Source organism: Struthio camelus, chromosome 13, assembly GCF_040807025.1.
Source record: "Struthio camelus isolate bStrCam1 chromosome 13, bStrCam1.hap1, whole genome shotgun sequence".
In the NCBI taxonomy this organism is placed as follows: Eukaryota; Metazoa; Chordata; class Aves; order Struthioniformes; family Struthionidae; genus Struthio; species Struthio camelus.
In genome coordinates, this window is record NC_090954.1 from 15400129 (window position 1) to 15422634 (window position 22506).

Here is a 22506-nt window from a genome sequence, read left to right on the forward strand (position 1 = left end):
ATTCTGCTGTGACCCAGTAAATTTTACAATCTCTTTTGCACAGATGAACTTGAGCAGAAGTAGAGAAACCACCTGTGGCCTAAAGGCCAGACTCAATAAGGTATTTCAGTTCCAAGCTCCCATTTAGGTATTCCAACGAGGAAGAACATTCCACAATATTTCATTGAGAAATCAGGTGTTCAAATAGGTAGTAGAACGTCATGCACACAGCCCTAAGTCCTTGTTTACCTATGAGACTTTTAGACCACTAAATACTTAAAACAGTCTTATCCCTGAGACTGTCATAGGGCTGGACAAGAACATCTCCTGCTCTTCCCTTTGTGGCGCACGCTCATAAATAGCTGTTTGAACAGCTAAAGCACTGGAATGGAGTACAGGACAAATGAGTTGTTTGCCAGTCGGTTTCCCAAACTGTTTTTTGATTTACTTGCTTCACCTTTCCATACTTCCAAGCTTTTCTCATCTTCTGTATTTAAGATGTAGTGATGAAAAGTGTGCTGTGAGAGCTAATGATCTGATAAAACACCTGGGTAGACAGACATTGTCTAAGGTAACTAGACTGATGGTTAACATAGATTTTTAATTGGAAAATGCCATGTGGAAATCTGCGAGTTTTATCCACAGCAAGTAGGGTTAGCAATTCTTGTTTTTTCCTTTATTGATTCAGTCTGAAAGTTAAACAGTCAAGCAATTTCCATTCTGAATAATGGCCCAAATCCAATCAAAATTTTTCCCATGATTTATGAATTTCACTGAAGTTCATATCTTCCATCTGTGAGGTCTACCTTCAAGTTGTGCCTGTTGAGATAATTTTTCCGGCCTTGCTTCTAACTTTCAGTAGTATTAGATTAAGAACATGGCAGAAAAAATTTTAGGAATTAACAGCTTCTGAAATGTCATGTTTCCATATGATAAGAAAAAGCACCTAATGGCTGAGGATGACTTTAATTGCAATATCATGTAATAGCGACAATGATAATCTTTCATATTCATGATTTAACGTTGTAGTGCTCATTTGAAACAGAGGTCCAAAGTAAAGTTCATTTAATATAAATGACTGAACATCTTAGGGTCAGGAAGACTAACAAGGAAAGAGATTTAAAAAAAAAAGTATCCCACCTGCATTAAATCTTTTTAGACAAGAGTGAAGGTTTTTCTTCACCCTTTATACACAACAACGTCTCTATGATGTTCATAAAAGGAGTTTAAATACTTTGAGCTTTTACAACATAGCACCTAAAACAGGGTATAAACTGGATTTCAAAACCACTCTTGCATTGTACTGTGTCACACAGTAATGAAAATCAGATGGACTTAATAAACAGCATAGGACAATAATGGGCTGCCTAAGGCTTTGATTCCACTCTCCTGCTGATACAGGCAATATTGTCATATAACCCCTCCTTAACAGAGTGCAAAATTCCTGTCAGTAAAAACAGCAGCTGTACTGAACTTGTCCTTTTTACCAGTAGTGGATTTTTTTTTTCAAATGAGGTTCCATTTTTGCTGCGTTCTGGCCATTTATAAAATGTTCTACTGGAGACGTGCAATGTCATATAACTATTTAGACCTGAACACTGAGAGGAAAAGGACCTAGTTCTAAGAAAATTCAATATTTGCATGCCTTTATTAAATACAGATAACACATTTGTCCAACATGTTTAATATATGCACTATCACCGCCAAGAAAATATTTTATTTAGTCACCAATGTACACAGTCATATTATAAACTGATGTGTATAGCAATGTAGATTTTACATAAATTTCAGTCGAAGGTTTGGCAAAGTTTTAACACTGTTCTTTGGCAAATTTTCCTGTATAGCAGCTGCATACAGAAGTAACATTGCAGAAGAAAACTGGTCATTTCCAGCACAGTGATTACACTAATATAGTACAGAGCAGGTAAGAATCAGGTTGCTTCTCCCGTTCCTCGTCTACTTACAAAAATAAATAAAAGTCTCAGTTAGATGTGCACAAATAAAAATGCTTCATTTCCTCTCCTCCTGTTCTGCATTGCTCTGCAAAACTGTACTGAGGCCTGCATTCAGGTGAAGACTGCATTCTGCCAAGCTTCTCACACGTAAAGATTTTGTGCACGGCCATACACTTACTGCTTGTGGAGTTAGTCGAGGGTGCAGAAGTTTTCCATGGGAAACAGTTTAGAGGATGGGGCCAAGAAAATCATTGCAGTTGCGTCATAAGCTATGAAATGTTCATAATTTTTCTGATCAAACACATCTTCAGTTCTTCTCTCAGCCCCATCATCTTGCTGGACTTTAGACAATGAAAAGACTTTGAGTGATGAAGAGCACTGCTACCAAGATATCGCTTCTACAGGTATGTTGCCTCTGCAAAACACAAAACAAAACAAAACAAAAATAACAACAACAACAACAGCCTGGTTTTGCCACTCAGATGTTATTTCTTTGGTAGCACGTTCTGGAGCTGTACATGATCTTTGTGGTTAACTTGCATAGTATCTTTCTGAAAATTCATACCTTGGCACTAACTAAAGTGGATTAAAAGCAAAAACACTCCCTCAGCACTCAGCTGTAAAGACATGACAATGAATACATTAGAATATTTGTCTTTTTTTTCCGTTACTTGGAAATGACAGTATTTACGTATGGTTGCTCGATAATGATTGTGTTGTATATTTAGTTACATTAAGGGCAATGATCTAGAAAAGCACTGTTTATAACTGGGTTTTCCCTACAAGAAGCCATTGCTGCAAAATAGGCAATTAATCTTCAAATAGACCATGTATAAAGCAGGTGTTCAGCCACATAGGGCTTGATGGCATCAGTATTACACAGTCTTGTTTCACAGCATGTTGGTACCGGTATGGAGAAAAGATAATGTGTTTGGAGTTTTCCATCAGAAGCATACTGATGTCCTTATAAATAACTTTTGCCTCTCAAGACAACTCTTCACGTATCATGAATATTCTAACATTAGAATCTGTTAATCTGAATGGAAATGCTGCCTAAAATTAGTTACAACCATCTGCATCTGTGAGCTCAGTCATACACAAGTTTGAAATCCGAATTCATACTTTTATGTCTGAAATAGAATAAAAGAACATCATCTTCATAAATGAAATTTGTGTTAAATTATTCAAGAAGTTAACTTGCTGCTCATGCTACATGCTGCTATTAAAGGCCTAACTTTATTTTCTCTGGGTAGTTTTGTTTTCCAAATAATCACTTATTTTCACTTATTTAGATAAAAAGCAAACATAACATGCAAATATGAATAGGTTCATGTTTCTGACTGAAAAATTAGATTATCGCATTGGTACATGTATAACTACTGCCGAGAAAGTTAGTATGTAAATCAATATAACTTCACTAGACTAATGGCTGAACAATTTAATATATTAAATTATTATAACCAATTCCTCTAGCGTTAGCTTTATCTCGGAATTTGTCTCAGTCCAGGTTGACTGTTTCCTAGATGCAGAGAGCCAAAGCCTATTACAATCCATAGAAAAAAATAACCCAGTTGCCTAAGAAGGAATAAAATCATCAAGTCCTGAATATGAACCCCAATATAAACTACTACTTAGTTGTGTGTCTTTCAATATGAAAGAAGTCATTGTATACTTAGGCATGTTAAGGAATCTCCCTATGCTCAGGGAGAGCCTTAAATTGATGATTCATTGTATTCCATTGCCAAGCTAGATTTGCAGCTGATAAAAAACTGGCATAGCCCCTTCCAGGTTGGGAAAGCTGTACCAGTATGCAGCAACAAGGAGTAGCTTTGTACATTTTAGTACAACAATTATCTTCTTCTTTCTTTACGATTACTATTAGTTATGCTAAAGGATATGCTGTTTCTTTTAGGCAGACAGGGCGGAATTTGGCTCTTTCAGAATAGGAAACTTGCCCCCTTAAATTATTTAATGCTCTACATTCTTTTCTATAACCTAAGTGCATTTTCCTCTGTTGGAAGGGGTCAACAGATGTCAAAGCAGCAGGTGGAGGGTCGGATGGCCTTTTGCAAATTTCAGAATGTTATTAAAATTTATTTTTAAAAGGTTAAGAATTTTCTTCCTCTTTCCCTTTCTAAATAACGGAATAGGCTGAAATGCCACTCTCTCCTGGAGATGTTGCCAAGTTCACAGCGTTAGAGCACAAACTGTCTGAGGTTTGAAGTCTAATCAACATCATTCATACACTTAAATGTAAAGAAGGAACAACAGATTTTAAGAATTCAACTCTCCTCTGGGCGTATGTGCAGATTATACTTTTGTCAATCTTAGAAGTTACCCTCGTGATAAAAAGGAGTAGCTCTAGCTCTTAAAACGCTTGACGCTGGCTGGAGGCTTTTGAAAATACATATTTATCAGCGGTCCTACTTTCTAAAATCATTCTGTGAACTGTTCGCTATTTAGAAAGAACAGCTTGATCGAAATTAAATTTATGCTGACCCTTTAAATGATGGATGTTGAAACAGATTTGCACATTGCGGTAACTGTGTTCACACAAACGCTCTGTCAGTTCAAGACTTCAGTCTGAGTGATTTCCAATGCAATCCGTTCCAGACCAAGGAGTTTAAGGCTAGAAGCAAATGTCTTTTAAATTTCAGCTGATTAATGTCATTTTCAAAAGCATTTGTCACCTGTACAGACATCCACATGCTCCTCTTGTAGGCAAACTTATTCTGCAGTGCCTTTGGAATGGAGTTATCCCAATAAAGCTTTTTTCAGTGCATGCTGTTAGATGTTAATAAGCTTCCTATTTACTAATCATGTTTCTCTGATTGAATTTCAATGTCAAACTTCAGACCTAGGTTTATGGTCCAAATTAAACTTCAAAGCAGCAGGGCTGTATTAAGCAAACTTTCCAGGCCAAAAATTCCAGTTTTCATTCTAATGAGGTATCAACAAGCTTTGCTCCCAAGAATATTTACTGTATTTTTTCAAAATCACTTTACAGAGCTCAGAGATGAATAAAAATTGTTCCCTTAATGTTTATGGGTTAACATTAGAAGATTGTATGTGGAAATTTTCACAACAAGCAAAAATAAAATCATCCATATACAATTTGATTTCCCCAAAACTTGTGATAACAACAAGAAAAAAAGTGTTTATGTCTCCAAAAGTGTATAATACGACAGAATGAAGAAGTAATAACCAATACCTCTCAATATCGTGAAAAACAAATCAACAAATATTGCCAAAAACTGATCATTCAGAAAGAACAACCAAAACAATGCCAAAAATCAAGAACGTAAGGTAAACTTACAAGAAATAATGGCAGAAAGAGAGAGGGAATATTTACTTAGGTACAAATACATATTATACATATCAGAATACATTGAAATACATAAAAAATCAGTATCAAAACTATGCACTATCTTCCCTTGTAATAAGCATTGCTCAGCTATGATCTTAGATTCAGGATACTAAAACCCATTACGTTTCCTTAAACAGGAAACTATTACGTTTCCTTAAACAGGCACCTCTCTGACATCGCCTCACATTCACCACCGCGCCACTCCTGCAGCGGCAGGCCCCTACTGAATATGTTCCGTTCCGGTGGGACGTTACGCTGGAAGCCCTTTTTATCCGAGGTGTCATGTACTCAGCCATCTCGTCGCCTGCACGGCCTTTGTTCGCCTCACGGCTCACCTCAGGCCTCCCCCCAGGAGAGGGTAACCTCACGGGGAAGCGGCGCCCGGTGCGGGCGCGAGCCTGGCGCTGCGGGAGGAGCTGCGAGCTGCCTTCCAGCAGCTCCGCGCTCGCCCCCGGCCCTCCCCACCAGCAGCGACCCGAAAACGGGACAATCGCGGTAACAGTCTGCGGAAAAAATCTGCCAATGAAATGCCTGTAGTCCCGAGGGGCTCAGAGTATAAAGACCAGGTGTTCTCCCCACTCTGGGGGGTCTTGGTGGTATCTTAGGGGCTGAAACCACCGAAGACCAGTGCTAGGGGAGAAGGAGCCCAGCAGGGAAGCACTGCTGATAAATCATCACCATGCCGCCCAGTCCGGGACGCTGGGCTAGACCTCGCAGATCTGCCTCGCTACTGCACCGCTTAGTGACTTCGACTCCATGGTGCATAAGCAACTGGACCCAAGGGGGGCAGCCCACCCGCCGGCACGGCTCGCTCAGGCCATAACTGCCGTGCCAGCCGATGCGGTCAGTTATCAGGGAGCGGCACACTGTCTAGTGTGACCTGCTCGATACGGGGGTCATTGAAACTGGGGATCAGCACCTTCTGGGGTGTCCCAGCCACTGAACCCTTCTGCCAGGCCTCTGCCAGGAACCGGGAATGCCCACTGGCACGGCCCAGCCGCCTCCTGCCTTCCTACCGCCTGGTTGCTCACACCGATGGTGACCTTGCGACCACCATGGGGTGAGCGCGTGCACATTCTTGTTTATATACTCTGATTTGTCCTGTAATCCTTTATGCTCTGGTTTATTCTGTAATCCTTCATTCCCTCCCCTCCCCCCTTTTGGAAGCTTCTGTGCATAACTGTAAATAGATCATTGTGTTGTTATTGCATTACATTGTTCGTGTTGTTACTGTTGCTATATAGTAGTGTTGTTACTATTACTTAACTTCATTACTGCATAAGCAAAGTTAACTATTTGTTCAGCTAGTGTTTGTGAATTCATAATCAAAAGGCAACTTCTCACCACCAACCCAAAAGAATCTGATGAAGTCCAGAGCCTCTGCTTGGTATACTAGAATTGGGACCCCAAAATGCCACTATTTGGCCGAGCGGCATCTGTTATGAGAGGGCCGAGAGACCTCTCATAACAACACTCCACAGAGGAAAAACCATTTTTTAAGTTCACTCATACTGCTGTGCTCTCAGAGAGGTCAGACATTGCCCTGGGAAGCATCCTGGGTAAAAAACAGTTCCAGATGGAACGATACCGAGTAGGAACAAGCTGCCCTCAGCACCCACAGCTTCCTGGCTAGGACCTAATATTTGCCTTTATAAGGCAAACTTCATGCCTCCTAACCCTGACCCTACTCCTTCAGGAACTCAACCCTGCTCTAAGGACCAAAACCTTGAAAGACTTCAGTGGAAGCAGGATCAGACTCTCTGCTTTAAAGTGATCAGGATTTCTGACTTCCACTGAAAGGTGTACAGGTGATTTATACAATGTGACTGTAGTGAGATAGAGTAGTTGGTATCGTCCCTCTGGAGGGAAGGTATGGCACGCTGTCCTCATCATCCAGAGCTCTGAGAGCTGCAGGGCATTCCAGGCACAACTTCAGAAAAGAAAAATCACTTTTCACTGCTCAGATAAATTGATCATATCTGCTTCGCCCTGGAATTGTTTTTTTTCCCCACTTCATTTTTTAATTCAAGATGTGTTGATGATTGTTGGAATTGGATGGGTTTTTTGTGCCTGCTACTCACTAAACTGCATCATTTGCAGAGTCTTGTGATAGAGACAGCATGACTGACCTTGTAGAAAATCAACAAAACTCAAGGGAGATACTCTTATTGCACAAATCCCCTTACCTTTGCTGGCGTCAAAAAAAAATCAGCGCATCTGCTATGTTTTTCCAATACATCAAGGTGTTTGGGGTTTGATCCCTGTAATATGCCACAGTACATGCTAAATCTAAATGCAATATTTTTAAGTGAAAGCCTGGATGTCAGGCCTAAAGGAAGTTCTAAGATAACTTTTGTGCCACTGTCTACTCCACCTCCTTCTTCAGTCTTCTCAAGAGCCAGAAAATGTTTAACCTAAATTCAGTACGTGGCCTAAAACCTGAATAGTTGTAGGTCATAAGAGTACTCTGGAGGCCTGTAGTCCAATCTCCTGCCTGAAGCAGGGCAAGTTAGTTCAGACTCCTCAGGGCCATGTACAGTGAAGTTATGAATATCTCCAAGGACGGATTCCACAACCTCTCTCAGCCCGTTCCAATAATTTACCATCCTTATGGTAAAAAGTTCATATATCTGATTGCAATTTGCCATTTTCCAACTTGTGTCCAATACCTCTTGTCCCGTTCCTGTGCCCCTTCAAGAAGAGTCTGGCTTCATCTACTCTCTGGCCTCCCGGAAGGTAGTTGTGTATCTCAGTTGTCAGAAACATCATGATCCAAGAAAAGGTTTTCACCATGAGCCTTTTGGATTTTCAGAGTTTCGATACAGTCATAACAATTTATTGCAATATCATTGAAAATTCATTTCTGAAGTTAGTGGGTGACTGCAAAGTTTGAAAAGAACTGTAAATAAAAAAGAACATGTTGGTCTCCTTTCCTATATCATTTGGGATTTAGAGTGGGTGTCCTGCTGCCACCTGCTTATCATTCTGCCAAAGTCCAATTTGCTACTTGTTTCAGAAACACACAGAATTCTGTCTTGAGTGCCAGCCCCATGCCTATTTCTGGAAAATGAAAATATAATCTCTCAGGCTGCCTTTGCAAGTGTCTCTTCCTAACTCACTAGAACTTTAAGAATTTAGAAACATTCAGCTATCTTTCCATTTGTTGAAAGATAAAATTAAGCATAAGAAAAAAGAATCCATCCTGGATATTAAACTATGAGAATATGAGATATGCAGCATTAGAATAATCATTTGACTTTTTTAGGAGCAGAAAATGTCTTATTCTATAAGGTTACCCAGATACTTAAAGTCAGTCAAAGGGCGTGCAATGGTGGCTTTGTTCTAGTACAAACAAAGTCACTCCATTAGTTCTACTGTTTTATGTAACCACTTGATCCTCTTCAGTGGTTGTAATGGTCTGATGGGACAAGGCTCTGTGAAGTAGCTTAGTGATCCCATTATTTTGTCAAGTCGCTCTGCAGCTAGCTGCCTGTATCACTTCAGTCCCGGGCAGGCTTCAGAGCACCGTCTGTTCTGCAGAACTAATCTAGCCCACTCACACAGATTCAGTCAAACATGGTGTAAAACATCTAGTAACAGAGTCAGGAGAATTCAAGACCTTTTAAAAGATGCCCTATTCTTGAAACTGAATGTCTTTCTACGGAGCAAATCATTTCCCCTCCAGCCTTACGGATACTGAATGTAATGACATCTATGTCCACATCCACACAACTGTGTGCTGACTCCAAGGCATACAATGCTCAAACCTTGTGACCTTTAGTTAGTACAGCAACCTGTTATAGCTTATATAATCAAAACATAGTTTCTAATTGAAGACATACATACACATTAGAGGGAGAAGCTAAAGATTGTAGAAATGATGAGGCTGTCTTTTCCCTTTCTTTTTTGCGGAAAGAGCTGAGATTTTCTGCTAGGGATTTATTAAGATCCCTGAAGTTACACATTAAAGGCTAGACTTTTAAAGGACTTTTAAAGCATTTGAAGATACAGATAAATGCTATATAAGCACATCTGAAAATCACACTGAAAGCCTACCTGCACATTCAGGTGTTTAAGTTCTTTTAATATACTAGCCCTTTTCATTATATTTAAGCAATAAATAAAAGTATTTGATTTTCAGATATGTTAATCAATTACAGTTCCTACTGATCACAGTTTAGTATTTAAAATAACATACCGATAATACAGATTTAGTACTGCAAGTGCTGCCCTTTATTGGTCCATATTGATCCCCTTTATAGCTCTATAGGCTTGAGTGGAATGACAGTTTTGACCTTGTACTAAACTGTATAATAGCCATACAAGAGTTTTACTATGTGAAAGTCCTAATCGTTTAGCATACTCATCTACTGATCCCTCTTTTATTTACTTGTAGAAACTAGACTGGAAGCAGGTAGAATGACTTGCAAAAATGTAATTTTGTTTTCTTCCTTTTGCTGAAAATTCTGTGCCTCCCCAGCTTTTCACTGTGACTTTCACACCTGAGACAGGAAGAACTGGAATTATTTGCTGCCTCATGTCTTCTGTTATGTTTTCCTACTTAAAGTAGAAGTAGAATTCTCAACAGGATTTTCAGTATCTTACCAGGCCCTTACTGTGGTAGGACATATACAAGGAGAGGACTATCATTTTTTTCTAGTGAAAAAACTATGCATTAACATGCCAAGATCTTGACAAGATGAGGTTTTCATGAACAGTGCTTGCCCTCTGAAAATTGTGCTTTTTTGAGAAAAAAAACCTAAAACACTCAGCCAGCAAATTCTAGTCTGAAATATCTAATAGTTTTGAACTGAAAGCCAACAATTTTCAGTTCAACATTGCCTTTATGGAATTCAGTTATACTATTCAATAAAGTTGTAGTGAGACTGCTGTACGTGCTTGTTCACTTCTGAAGATTGAGTTGTGAGTTTAGGTGCTCAGCTAGCAAGGAGATTCCATTACACAAATATTCTGATACACTGCACAATTGCAAAAGTATCTATAAGTTTGCAATAAAATGGATGATGATGAAACAAGAACTAGGTCTAAAGTTTCCTAAAATGACTTGGTAAAAGGACTAAAAGGTGAGAATTTATATTATTCCCAAGTTGTGCTTTTCTCAACAAAAGATAATTTTAGTGGTGTGAACGCTACCTTAGAGATGAGGGGAGGGAAGAAACAACAGGAAAAAAGCAATTTCAGGCAAAAACAAAAGGTGCATTATTTTAGTGCTGTGCCTCCTTATGTTTTAAACTATTATTTCGTATTTGCCAGCATATGCTACAGGAATGTGTATGAGTGTACATACAAGGTCCCTGTTGGTTATTGTATAGTCATTTGAAGGAAGAACAAACTCCACTGTTTGATACTGAGAGCACTCTCTCAGAAGAGAGACTCTCCCAGGCAAGCACTGCCCAAATTTCGCACACTGCCACATGGTGCTGTGAGAAGAAAGAGAACAATTTCAGTTGTTTTAATCTCGCAGTGTTCCAAGCCTTTTGATCTTCCCTTTGTTCCCTCTTTGGGAAGCATAACTTACACTAGCAGCAATTTATTTAGTTCACAGTTTGCTTATCTCTGCTGAGCAATAGCACAGCATAGTGTGAAGTTCCCCTGAAACTATCAGACTATGATTTGTCTTCTTTTTAAAGATGGCATCTGTGTTTCCATTGTAATGTCTGAATGTCAAATCACCTGTTTGTTGTTTTTTTACAGTCAACATCTGAACCTCTAATTGCAGAGTGTTTGTTTAGTGACTAGAACACACTTTGCAGCTAACCTCTGATTTATTTCCCCTCAGACTTCATCTAGAGGCTGTGAAAGACACGATTTCACAGCATATGCTGTGACTTTTGATGGGGATTTTCATACAGTTTACATACCAATTAATTAAGAAGTAGGCAGTTCTCACAGAAACTGCTCATTATCAAAACTCCCAGTGGGATTTATTTTTTTATAAAAGCAGGCATGTATTTTTGCATTAAGCAATTTTCTTGTCTTTTTAATCTAGTTTTATGTTAACCAGCTGCATATCTGACATGGAAAGAATATCACAGGACCTGGTGTCCAGCTATTGGAGAAGCAGGCTCTTGCCTGTAAAGATGCTTGTTCATTAGAGTGAATTTAACTTCTGCACACACTGGAGCAACAAAAGGGATTGTGATGATTTCAATACAAAGCAGATATTTTCCACGACTCTGAGAAATAAGACGTGAGATGGAGTAAGTACTGCCATCATCAGTTTGTACCCTCAGAAAAGCAAAAACAGACAGAGGCCCTGCTGGAAGCAATAAGCAAAGAACTGATAAGACCAGAAGAGTAATTGGCATCGAAGTGTCTCTCTTTGGAGGGCAGACAAGACAGTGGAGGTCATCAATGGCACCTGATGAATTGGACCTGATGAACTGAGCTGTTTTTCAGGGAAAGATAACAGAAGCTATTTAGCTACCAGCCTAAATCTCAGAAACCTGTTTCAGTATGGAGAAGGTCTGTAACTAAAAAGGTCTATTTGATCAGGTATGGAGTGGAGAAACAGGTGGATATAGCCAACATCCACTTATAACAAGGGGAGGCAGCTAACAGGTTTTTGCTTTTCTCTGTCTGTAGGCAGCCATCCAGGAAGTTTGTCTAAAAAGTCTCAAAAGCCTCATATGTAGTTCTCGAAGCCAGTCATTTTCTGAAGAAACTGAACCCCCCGGAGTAATCTATAGCCCACTGAGGGTTTTCAGGCAATCGTGTTTCAACTCCAGTGTCACTGTTTTTGTATGGCACAATATAGCAAAGGAAGGTGTAGTATGAGAAGGTAGAATTTGAACACAAGCTAATGAAGATAATGTAGCGAAGTATTCGGTCAAACATTAACGCAATACAGAAGCAGTTCCAGAGAATGCTGATGTTAACATATGTGGATTCTGACTAGATCCTTTGAAAATGTGAATTTTTGTGCTAAGAATCATTGCACACATGGGACACCAAAGAGACCAAACAGCTTGGTGTTTTCCTGCTTTTCAGAGTAAGGAGAGGGGAGACAATGAAAAAATGACCATCAATAAGATGAAGATATCACATGGGAAAACTCACAGGGCCTTAGGAAGAGATACACAGCAATCATCAACAGGAGATGTGTGATATGAGATTAACATGTTTGAACAGAAAAGGAAGTGATGGAAGTGATACACTCAATGACTTAAGAAAGGCTTAGTCCTGTTGTTTAAGAGTGACATTTTGTTTCAGCATAATGTTTTCTGCCTTATTTTTTAATTAACTAATTTAAAAAAAAATACAATCCATGGTTTATTCTTTCATATCATTTGTTGGCTACTTTGCACTAGCCAGAAGGCAGTCACATGTGGCTAGCTGAAAATTGCGTGGGTGATCAAAATGCTCAGCTGATAGAGAATTGACTATAACAGGCTTCCACCAGCCTTAGCTGAGTAAATAAGGTGTTAGGAAAAAGATGTTTCAGAGGTGTTGTTTCAGAACTGTAGGGAACGCCCTCCAAAATGTTCCAAGTGAGACTAGAAGTCGCTCTAACCTGTGCAATAGACAATACAGAGAAGATCAGAGCACTCATCTACCCTAAACTATCTCATCTCCTCATTTTTCGTACCGATAAAACCTCATCAGAAGCACAGTACTGAACTTAAACCTGCCTCATTTGAAATACATCTTTTGCTATTTTATAGATTTAATTAAACCTATTTGATCATAACTAAGTCTCTGAGATTCATAATAATTAAATCTTAAACTCCAAATCTTTACTGGAATAGTAACTGAAAATTCGGAATATAGCATGCAAATAAAAAGATTGTCATATGCATTCAAACACAGCCTTGCAGCTTGTAACTGCTAAGAATGTAGGAACGGGTTCTCAGAAACGCAGCCCCTTTATGCATTGCTTGCATGTATGAAGTTTCTGAAAGGCAATATAAAGGAGTCTCACAAAGATCAATACCCTAGGCTTATGGTATAAACCTTAAGACAACTTGATACATTTATCTTCATTTATGCATATACATGTTTCGAATTTTCACTTTGAATTTTCATGTTAAAATTCCAGTTGCACTTTTGAGCTGAGAACACCTTTACTATCTGACTAGATCCATTCTTGATCTTGTCACAAATTTGATGCTGTGAAAAGGCAGCATTATGCAGAGGACATATGGAGGTTAAGCAAACAGGGAATCAGAACAGCAAATTTAGCCTCTAAGAATTCAGAGACTTCTCCATCTGGATGCTGGTGAGTACCTAAAGCATTTAGAAATTCAACAGCAGTGAAGGGGAAGCACACCAGTGAAATCAAAATATGCTCCTGCTAGTTCATAAAGTCTTCTAGTCATGTATCAAGGGTGAAAAGACTAATCCATTATGTTAGTCATTCATTTAGAGGTAGGTAATAGGAAAAGATCCTTAGGGACCAGCAGACATTTTCTAATGGTGACTTGCTGCTGTTTAGTAAGCTCAGTCCCACAGGACACCTAGTTCTAAAGTCTCAAAACATTTCCCCAAGCGCCATGAAATGAAATAACAAAAAAAGCCTTATATAATTCCTGTCCCCACGGCTTAAAAAGAGCAATTCAAATCCATGCAGCCATGAAAGAACAAAACATGTAAAACAGAAGTGTTTGTAACCAATGTATAAAAAGCCAAATATAGGTTTAACTTACAGATATGTATTTTCTTAGCGGTCAGGTCATAAAAAATGAAGTTTCTATTAGGACAGAAGGCCAAAATTTGAGACCATATGCCCTTCTTCAAATCTGGCGTTCTGCCTCCTTGTGAAGTGGCACAGGGAGAACTAATATATGAATACTTTGCAACTATACAGCAGTTTTTACCCAAGAATTAAAATTATTTAGTTGTTTTTGATTTGCAGTGATTTACAGTTCTATGGGAATTTTTAAATTGAACACTTTGAACATCAGGTGAACAGGTATGAAAAGTTCCATTCAAGGTGATGACAGAAGAAAGTACAATAGAAGGACAAAGATTTCTGAGAAGTATTACTGCAAATCCCAATTCTAATATTAAATCCTAAATTTTAGGAACCTAAAGAAAACTACTGGAGACTAAAGATAAGATTCACAATAGCATTTTGACCATGAAATTAAAGTTTGAAAGTTAGGAAGATGCCCAACAGAACCCAAAGATGCAAAGTGAGAAGAGCACCTTCAGGAATGTAGGTGTCAATTTATGATCCACATAGTGTCAAATTAAGCCATATTAGGTATTTGGGATGTCAACGCTAGGCTCTTGGGAAACATCTAAAATGTCTTTGTGAATCATTTCTGTCAGAACAACTCAAACCACCTAACTTCTTGGAGCATTTGGCAAAAGACTCTTGTAAAAGACCGATATTATTTATCTCAGCTTGCCTGGTCATCAGGCCTTTCTCATTGGGATTTTTGCTGGGTGCTGAAATAATTGATGAAATGACTGACTGCCAGCACTGACTTTTTCAGCTTGATATTGAGATCAGAATAGCTTCAGTGACTGGAGGTTTAAGTGCATCCATAGCTGCCACTTCCCAAACACAGACCCGGGTTCTACAGAGCTCTTTCGGAGTTCTCTTTTTAGGAATCTATGGCATGTTGCTTAAATACACTCTTGCAAAACCTTTTTGCTTCTTAATAGCAGAAAGCCAGACCATTTCCATAATTTATAACAGTAACACCTTTTACACAAAACACAACTAGTATTACTCCAGCTTTCAGTAACAGGCCATTATCCTCATAATTATTCAAATTATTAAATATTAATCGTTAGAAGTCTAACTAACACAGAAATATTAGAGTGTATTCATGCACTTCATGGAATCAACTCTGATTTCAAGGCTTAGCCTTGACACAATATTCTCTTTCGAAAACATACTGGCAATTTCACAAAATAAATGCAGGCAAGATCTAAACATAATGCAAAAATCAGCACAAAAATGAAAAAAGAACCAGAGCAGAAGTACTTTTTGTATTTGTTTGTTCTCCTGTTAAAGTTCATAAAGATAACTTGACTTATGGGCCAAGTTGATTCAGTTGAAGTTCTAGCTTCACATGAATTCCTTACTATTTTCTTATTAATTTTTGTCCAAACCAGCTCGCTCTGAGAGCAATTTGTGTAACTTATTAAATTTTCTGTAAGCCAGTATTATTGCCAGGGCTAAGTTTTTTCTACTAGGCCTCTGTAAAGATTTTCTTTCATTTAAGTCAATGTAGCTGAGTCTTTTTTGCAAGTTTCAAATTACTGTATCTTAATTATATTTGTCAATGCTGGTTATTCAGGTGCTATCTACAGTTCTTTGTAAACTCAATACTTCAGAAAGGTTTGTTATTGAAATTCAATGATTTGGACATCAATAAAAGATAATGAACCTCAGAATCTTTTCAAATTATACCTTTTTAGCTACTTCATTAGGACAAATCCAGAATTAAACATTTCAGCCAGCACAGCTAGAAACAAAACTTATGGAAAAAGCTCAAAATAAAATGAATCTTCATGAGATTTTTTAGTTCTCCATTAAATTCTTAATGCTCTTGGATAATCAGCATAACCATCTATAATTCAGGGGATTTTTATCCAGTAAGTGCAGCTTTTCTCTCCTTATAGTTCATGTATTTACTATTCAACTTAACCATCTCTAGGTAACTTTACATACAACAACTTTACTACAACAGCAATCTCCTTCAGCTCCCCAGAACTACAGAGAATGCTTACTTCACACATGTATAAGGGTTGCATCTTTCTACTATTCCCAGCCCAGCAGTACCTCTGATTGCATCCAGCCTGATAGAGCAATGTTTCTTTTACAGAAATGAATTCTGGCAACACAAAAAGGAGTTTCGTTTAATCCCTCATGGTACAAAGATATTTCTTGGCTGGAAGAAGTGAGTATCCCACTGTGTTTTCATGTCAATGTTTTATGCATGGTCATCAGGAAGTGCTGATAAAGCATTCCTTTGCATTCAGAAGAAAAAAGCACTCAAACGTGTATTTCTATAGCTCTTTAAAAATGCATCATAGTGGAACTGCATGTGAGTTTCAACCATAACAAATAAGGGCAACGTTTGTTCAGTTTATTTTCCTTGCATCTAATTTATTCTTGAAATGTATGGAATTTTAATACTAATGAAACAGATAGATTTACTCTAGTTGTAAGGCCAGATAAAGACCAGGCAAATACCATACTATTCTTCATATTTCAGAGCTTTTCTGGTATGCTTTTAGCCTTCCTATTAATTTTCCATAGCCTTTTCCTGAATAAAAGCTGTCAGACAAGACAGCCTGTGTCATAGCTTTTTGAGGTATAGTCTTTTGGATCCAGCAACATTGTCCTAATCCTGAAGGAGCCACCCAGCTTTCCCTACCTGTCTCTTCAACAAGTTAGACCTCATAAAAAACTATGCACTAAATAATGTTTTCAGAATGCCTTTTATGTATAATGACTTTGATGTTCTAATAAAATCAGATACTTGCAAAGGACACAGCACTGTCAAATTCATATGTATCCAATAAATGCAAACATTCTATTGATTTATTTATTTATTTCTGAGTGAATGAGTATCCTGCATTAGCCTGCAACTGTTAGGAGCCTCAGTTTGAACTGATGGAATCAAAGAGAACTAAAGCAACATCCCAATACAGAGCAACACGGTACCGTGTCAGACAGCTCTCTCCAGCTCTAGGTGAGATCGCAGCTTGAGTTCTCAAAGCAGAACAGTTGTGTTGACCGATGTGATAAACAGCATCCATGCTGACTAAAAGTGAGAGATGCAAGCTAGATTTGAGCTATTGATCTGAACAGTTATCTGTCCACCTGGTTTGCACAGGCAAATTAAAAATAGGACTAAATTAGGTAGGGTGCAAGCTAATATCCGAGCCAAGTTACCCTAGACTCCCTCTACCATCAGTGAAGACGACTGGCTCCCCAAGAGGGGAAGCCCAGCCGAGACCTGAATATAGAAATGCCTCTCATTTTTCACTTATAACAGAGAAAACATGCAGGGTAGTTTCCTAAATTATAGGCCTTCTGAACATTAATTGTTAACAATCCTGAAATGAAGAGGCTGGAGTTCAGAACCTAAACTCCACTTTTATATCTTGAGTTGACTTTTAATAAAAAATAGAGGTTTTTGTCACACTTGCAAGCATCCCAAAAATTTTGTCTCCCAGACATGTTCTGGTCTCTGTTCTAGAAAAATGCAGAACAATGTTATGTGAGCTCCTTACGTTAATGAAATTTAGCACAGTGCATCTATTTGTCTTTATATATTTCAGATATGTGATACTTTCTATCCTGCGTGTGCATTCCTCTGTATCTGGCTAAACCTGCTGTAAGTATAGTATTGCACCGTCATCAACCAGGAGGACAAATACTGCGTGCAAAAAGGTCACGAGGCCATCATGGAAAAGATACGTGAGAACAAAACAAGACGGAAAAATTTTGAATAGAAATTTGAAGTTATTCTTGGAGTTTACTGTAGAGTAGACTGTTCTCTGGAGAAGCATTAGATCAAATAAATATTTCATGAAAGATGCTAAAAAGACAACACACCATACTATGAACCAAGGAGTGAAAGAATGCTATAACCATACCTGCTCTGCCTGAACATACCTGTTCACTGATCTGTTCAGCGTTATCTTCTGCAGTGACGCAGCTCTGCAGAAGTGCTTTTTCTTTCTATAGGCAAAGATTCAGAAACACTTCCATAAATAAAAGATTAGATTCAAAGTTTGCATTGACCAGTCAATATCTCTACACATATAAGCAGCTATAATTAGCATATGATTCATTACATCATTTAGGAATCGATCTCTTCATCACTTTACTATAATTCAGCTTACTTACCATCTTGAATTCTCTGTGCTGTTGTTCGGGTAGAAGACTTCAATTAATATTTCAAAGTTCATGAAAAAGCATGAAAAAGCATGATCCGTATGAAGCATATAGCAAGCATACAAAGACTGTGCCCGATAAAAATTGATATATCAGTTCAGAAGACTATTCACCTTCTGCTCTCATAATATAAGATTTAAAGAATTGTTTTTTACTGAAATACTGATTGATTAAATTTCTTTGGTAAAGTTTTTCACATAAATGATTGGGAAAATATGTGGGTTCTAATACTTACTTTTCAAAACTACTGGAATATTCCTTTTTTATTATACATTTTATATTATCTATAAAATCCATTTGAAATTGAAATAAAAATAATTCATCAAATATATGCTATTTTGTAGTGTCTGTGGATTGCCTGTTCAAGTTCATAAAAATTTATGGATTATTAACTGAGACCTATATTTATAATTTTGCTTTTTATTACCTATTCTCAGCCCTAGCATCTTTTAAATTGGTGTAATTTCATTGATTAAAGCTCAATTTAAGACAAATATTGGCCCATTCACACAACCGTACAAAACAACTCCTTCAGTGTTATTGACTTCCTCATACATTATCTGGGATTCACTTATAATTAGATATATATTTCATTTTCAAAGGATAGTATGAATACAACAGTTTTTTAACTACAAAAATACAGAAGACTTTAGTGGTGATGTAGATCCCATATCAACACAGATTTACAGAGGAAAATTAACTACAAGCTCCATGGTCTGATCCTCAAGGAATATTAATGCTCATACCAAGATGAGTGAAACTTTATGAAGTGTGTCACAAAAAATGACATAGAGTTTTGTCATAATGATAACAATACTTACAACTCTCCCCTGGTTATCAGATGTTTGTGAGAAAAGTATCAAAGATTTGGCCGTTACTAAGCAAGATTTTCAGAGAATGCAGGCTGTGAAGGAAAAAATGAGATTACTAAATATTATACAGGATTTGGAGGAAACACCTTGGGATTACCAAGATCATCATTAGACAAATAAGCTTAAAAGAAAACTAAATAGGACAATCATGATTAAGTAGAAAATAATTGGTGGTATAAAGATTAACAAGGAAAGATTTAGTTTGATTCAGGGCTAGAAATGTTGTAGAAGCTCTTTCTATAGATAAGTTATTTGTATTCTTGTTCTAGGCAGCTATTTCTTTTTAAAAATAGATAGTAATAACATCTGATACTGTCGTAGCCCCCTTTATTCATATATCTCAAAGCACTTTACAACAGATATCATTATCATTTCGTTCTTATGACAAATGGAGTCACAGAGGCAGAAGGGAAAGATTATCTGCAATCATAAGAATACTGTATTGATCCCAGCCAAGCAAGAATCTTGTTTCTGCTAGAAGAGATGAGTAAATAGAAAGAGTATAATAAGTGCATGTTTTCTTGGCTTTCAATAGTTTGCATGAAACCTGAAGGCTGGTTAAAGAGATGGGGATAGATATGAGGTTTCCTGACTTCAAGTCCAGCCTATTAAGAAAAAATATAGTTTATAAGAGAAGAAGACAAAAGAGATCTACCCTGAGACAGGTAAGAAACTATGTTTATAGAAGGCATGCACAGATTCTTTCTTGAGGTACGATACCCAGATTGTAAGCTTTTATATCCATGCTTCATTTTTGGTAACATATTGGTTAAAAAAAAATATGCAGAATTGCTCTTGTATTTACATTTTTTTCTAATATCCCTGTCATAGACTTGTATTTTAGCAATTACTTTTATTAAGAGTTAGTAATCATTTTAATCATTGTGTTAATTTGGAAAATGAATGAATTTTTTGTTCATTTCTCAACAAAATCCAAGAGAGTTACCTGCTGCAAGTAAATTCAGATTGAGTGATAAACACAAGAGGACATAGAAGAGCTCAGTCTTTTAAAGGATGACAAAATGTGGCATAAAGAATATAAAATCTCAATTTTTCACAGATTTTAAGCAAAGAATACATCATTTCTTGTTAGATATAGAAAACTTGGGAAATTAATTCACATTCTTACATTTTTTTTCTTATATCTAAGAGTTTTCTGCTGTTTCACCATTGTAAAGAAAATAATTTAAATATTAGTACTTTTCTGAGTTAAGCATATTGATTTCTGGAAGCAAAGCATCAGATTGTCAATTATTTTGTCAAAAAAGAAAAAAATATTGAATGAACTGGACTAACTTTTCCAAAAGAGATTCAGTAACTTCAAAAAACTCCTTTCCCTGGTCTTTCAAGCCAGGGATCCTTGCAACTCATGATACAGTTGAAAAGAACACCAGCACGCCTGATCAAATTTGGGACAAAAGAGAAAACAAAAGCAACACATCATACTTGTATCAGCCAAATTCAAACACCTCCCATGACCATGTAGGAGAAGTGGTCACTAAGTCTACATCTTGAAAATGAGTATAAATCCCATTGATTTAGAGGAGCCAGTCTGGTTCTTATTGCAGCAATGCTGCTGTGCGCTGCCCTTTCTGCAGGCTACAGGCCAGGACAGTGGCACCGAGAGGTCGACGCTGGCATCCCGTGCAATAGTTTACTGTGAAGAGACCTGGTGGAACAGATCTGCTTGACTGCTCTCAAATCACTGTTTACTGGGCATGTCTCCATGGGGCTTTAGCTGAAGCAAAAGTACCAGATTTAGGCTCAAAGGAGACTAGGTATTAGTGTCTTTCTCCACCTGAATTAATAAGTTTTGACTCTCATGGACTCTCCTCAGCACAAGTATGGCCCCCCACTAGTGCAGGTGGAAGCGGTGGTTTTTACAGAGTATGGATAAGTCCATACTCTCCATACTAGTCCCCGAACAAAACTGTTGGAAAAGCAAGGTATATATCTTACAGCAAACAGCCATGGAACTGAAACAATAAAACTGATAAAATGTGACTTTCATGACACCCATTACAACAGCTTGAAAATGAGGTCACTCATAATGAATACACTGCATTTGTGAGTTACCCACTGGCTTCATCTGACTCGCACATAATTTTTCATTGAAGAACTATAAACAGTTTGAGAGCTTTTAATGTAGAGGGTAAAGAAAGCTAGCCAAATTTTGCCTAATAAATCATTTATGTTGAATTATTTGGCTTCTCTAGCACTAAACAATTGTAAGCAAGAAAAGGACTCATTCATGGTTTGATAAAAGAAAAAATACACATTCTGCACCTGGTTGAAAAAATCAAACGAAAACAACAATAAAAACCCTGAGATAAGAACCCTCCAAACTTTGATTCATAAAGAATCATGAAAAGGTCACTAAGAAAAAGCTTGAATTAAAACAGAGTACAGTAAATTGAGTTTTATAGCCCTCAATAAGAAATTAGCAGCTATTGTAGCAACTGTCAAGTCCATGATGAGCTTTGTACCGCTGAGCACCGTCTTAAACCTGCAGAGTGGAAATACATATTTGGCCGATTTCTTCCTGCTCAGCCTTTAGCTCTAGAGTCTTTCTCACTTCTAGAAACTGGAAAATTAAAGCACTCCTCTGTCTCTGGGCTCCATACGCACACCCTTAAGGTGAAGCGTCTCTACTCAGTATAACAGTTTTAGACCTGACATTCGGGACTTACGTTTCTGCCCTATAAATTCTTAGCTCTTGGTCTCCCAAAGACTTTACACAAGAATTCTAGTCTTTTATTCTTTGGGACACACATTATATATAATATAATGTATATATATAATATAATATATATCATTCCAGACATAATATATATGTCTGGAACATATTTAGTGTTTCCAGAAAGCAAAGGAGCCAGCATGGGTAAAGAAAAATAATCTAAATAGGTACTTTAACAGTTCTTTAAAAGTACACACAGATATGATTATGTGCAAGAGTTGACCATTTTGATTATTATGCAGTTATTCTGAACTTCCTGAGTAGCTCCCATGGAGGACAAATCAGACTCATTACTCTAGAATAAATTTTAGGAAAATATTTAGAGATGAGATACAAACAAAGGAAGACACTTTTTCTGTGGATTAAATTTCTGTTGTAGGAAAGATTTAAAACCTGCTGATAGAAAAGTGGGTTAAAAAACCCACAATATTTATTTATAAATCTCTACAGGGAAGGAGAATGGAGGATTCACCTTTTATTTCTTTCTTACTCAAGGTGACTCACTAAGGCGTCAAAGGAAATTTCCCCAACTCTAGTTTGTTCTAAAAGAAGGGAAGACATCCACCTATCAAAACAGCTGAATAAATACAATCCAGATTCTCAGATTTATGTAGATTGCCTTATATTCCAAAAATAAAAAGGCTAGTCTAATTTCATGCAAATTATATTACTTATTTCTTTCTCATACATGCATTTTAGAATATTGAATT

At 37.5% G+C, this 22506-nt stretch overlaps 1 long non-coding RNA gene across 1 annotated transcript; it reads right to left on the reverse strand.

Moving 5' to 3' along the window:
* Positions 1–1685: 1685 nt before the first annotated feature.
* LOC138069132 (uncharacterized) lies at positions 1686–19087 on the reverse strand. The gene is made up of 3 exons (XR_011143937.1): positions 19009–19087; positions 17906–17971; positions 1686–2349 (listed from the first exon to the last, which is right to left on the reverse strand). It is a non-coding gene; the product is annotated as an uncharacterized lncRNA (long non-coding RNA).
* Between the last annotated feature and the right edge of the window lie 3419 nt (positions 19088–22506).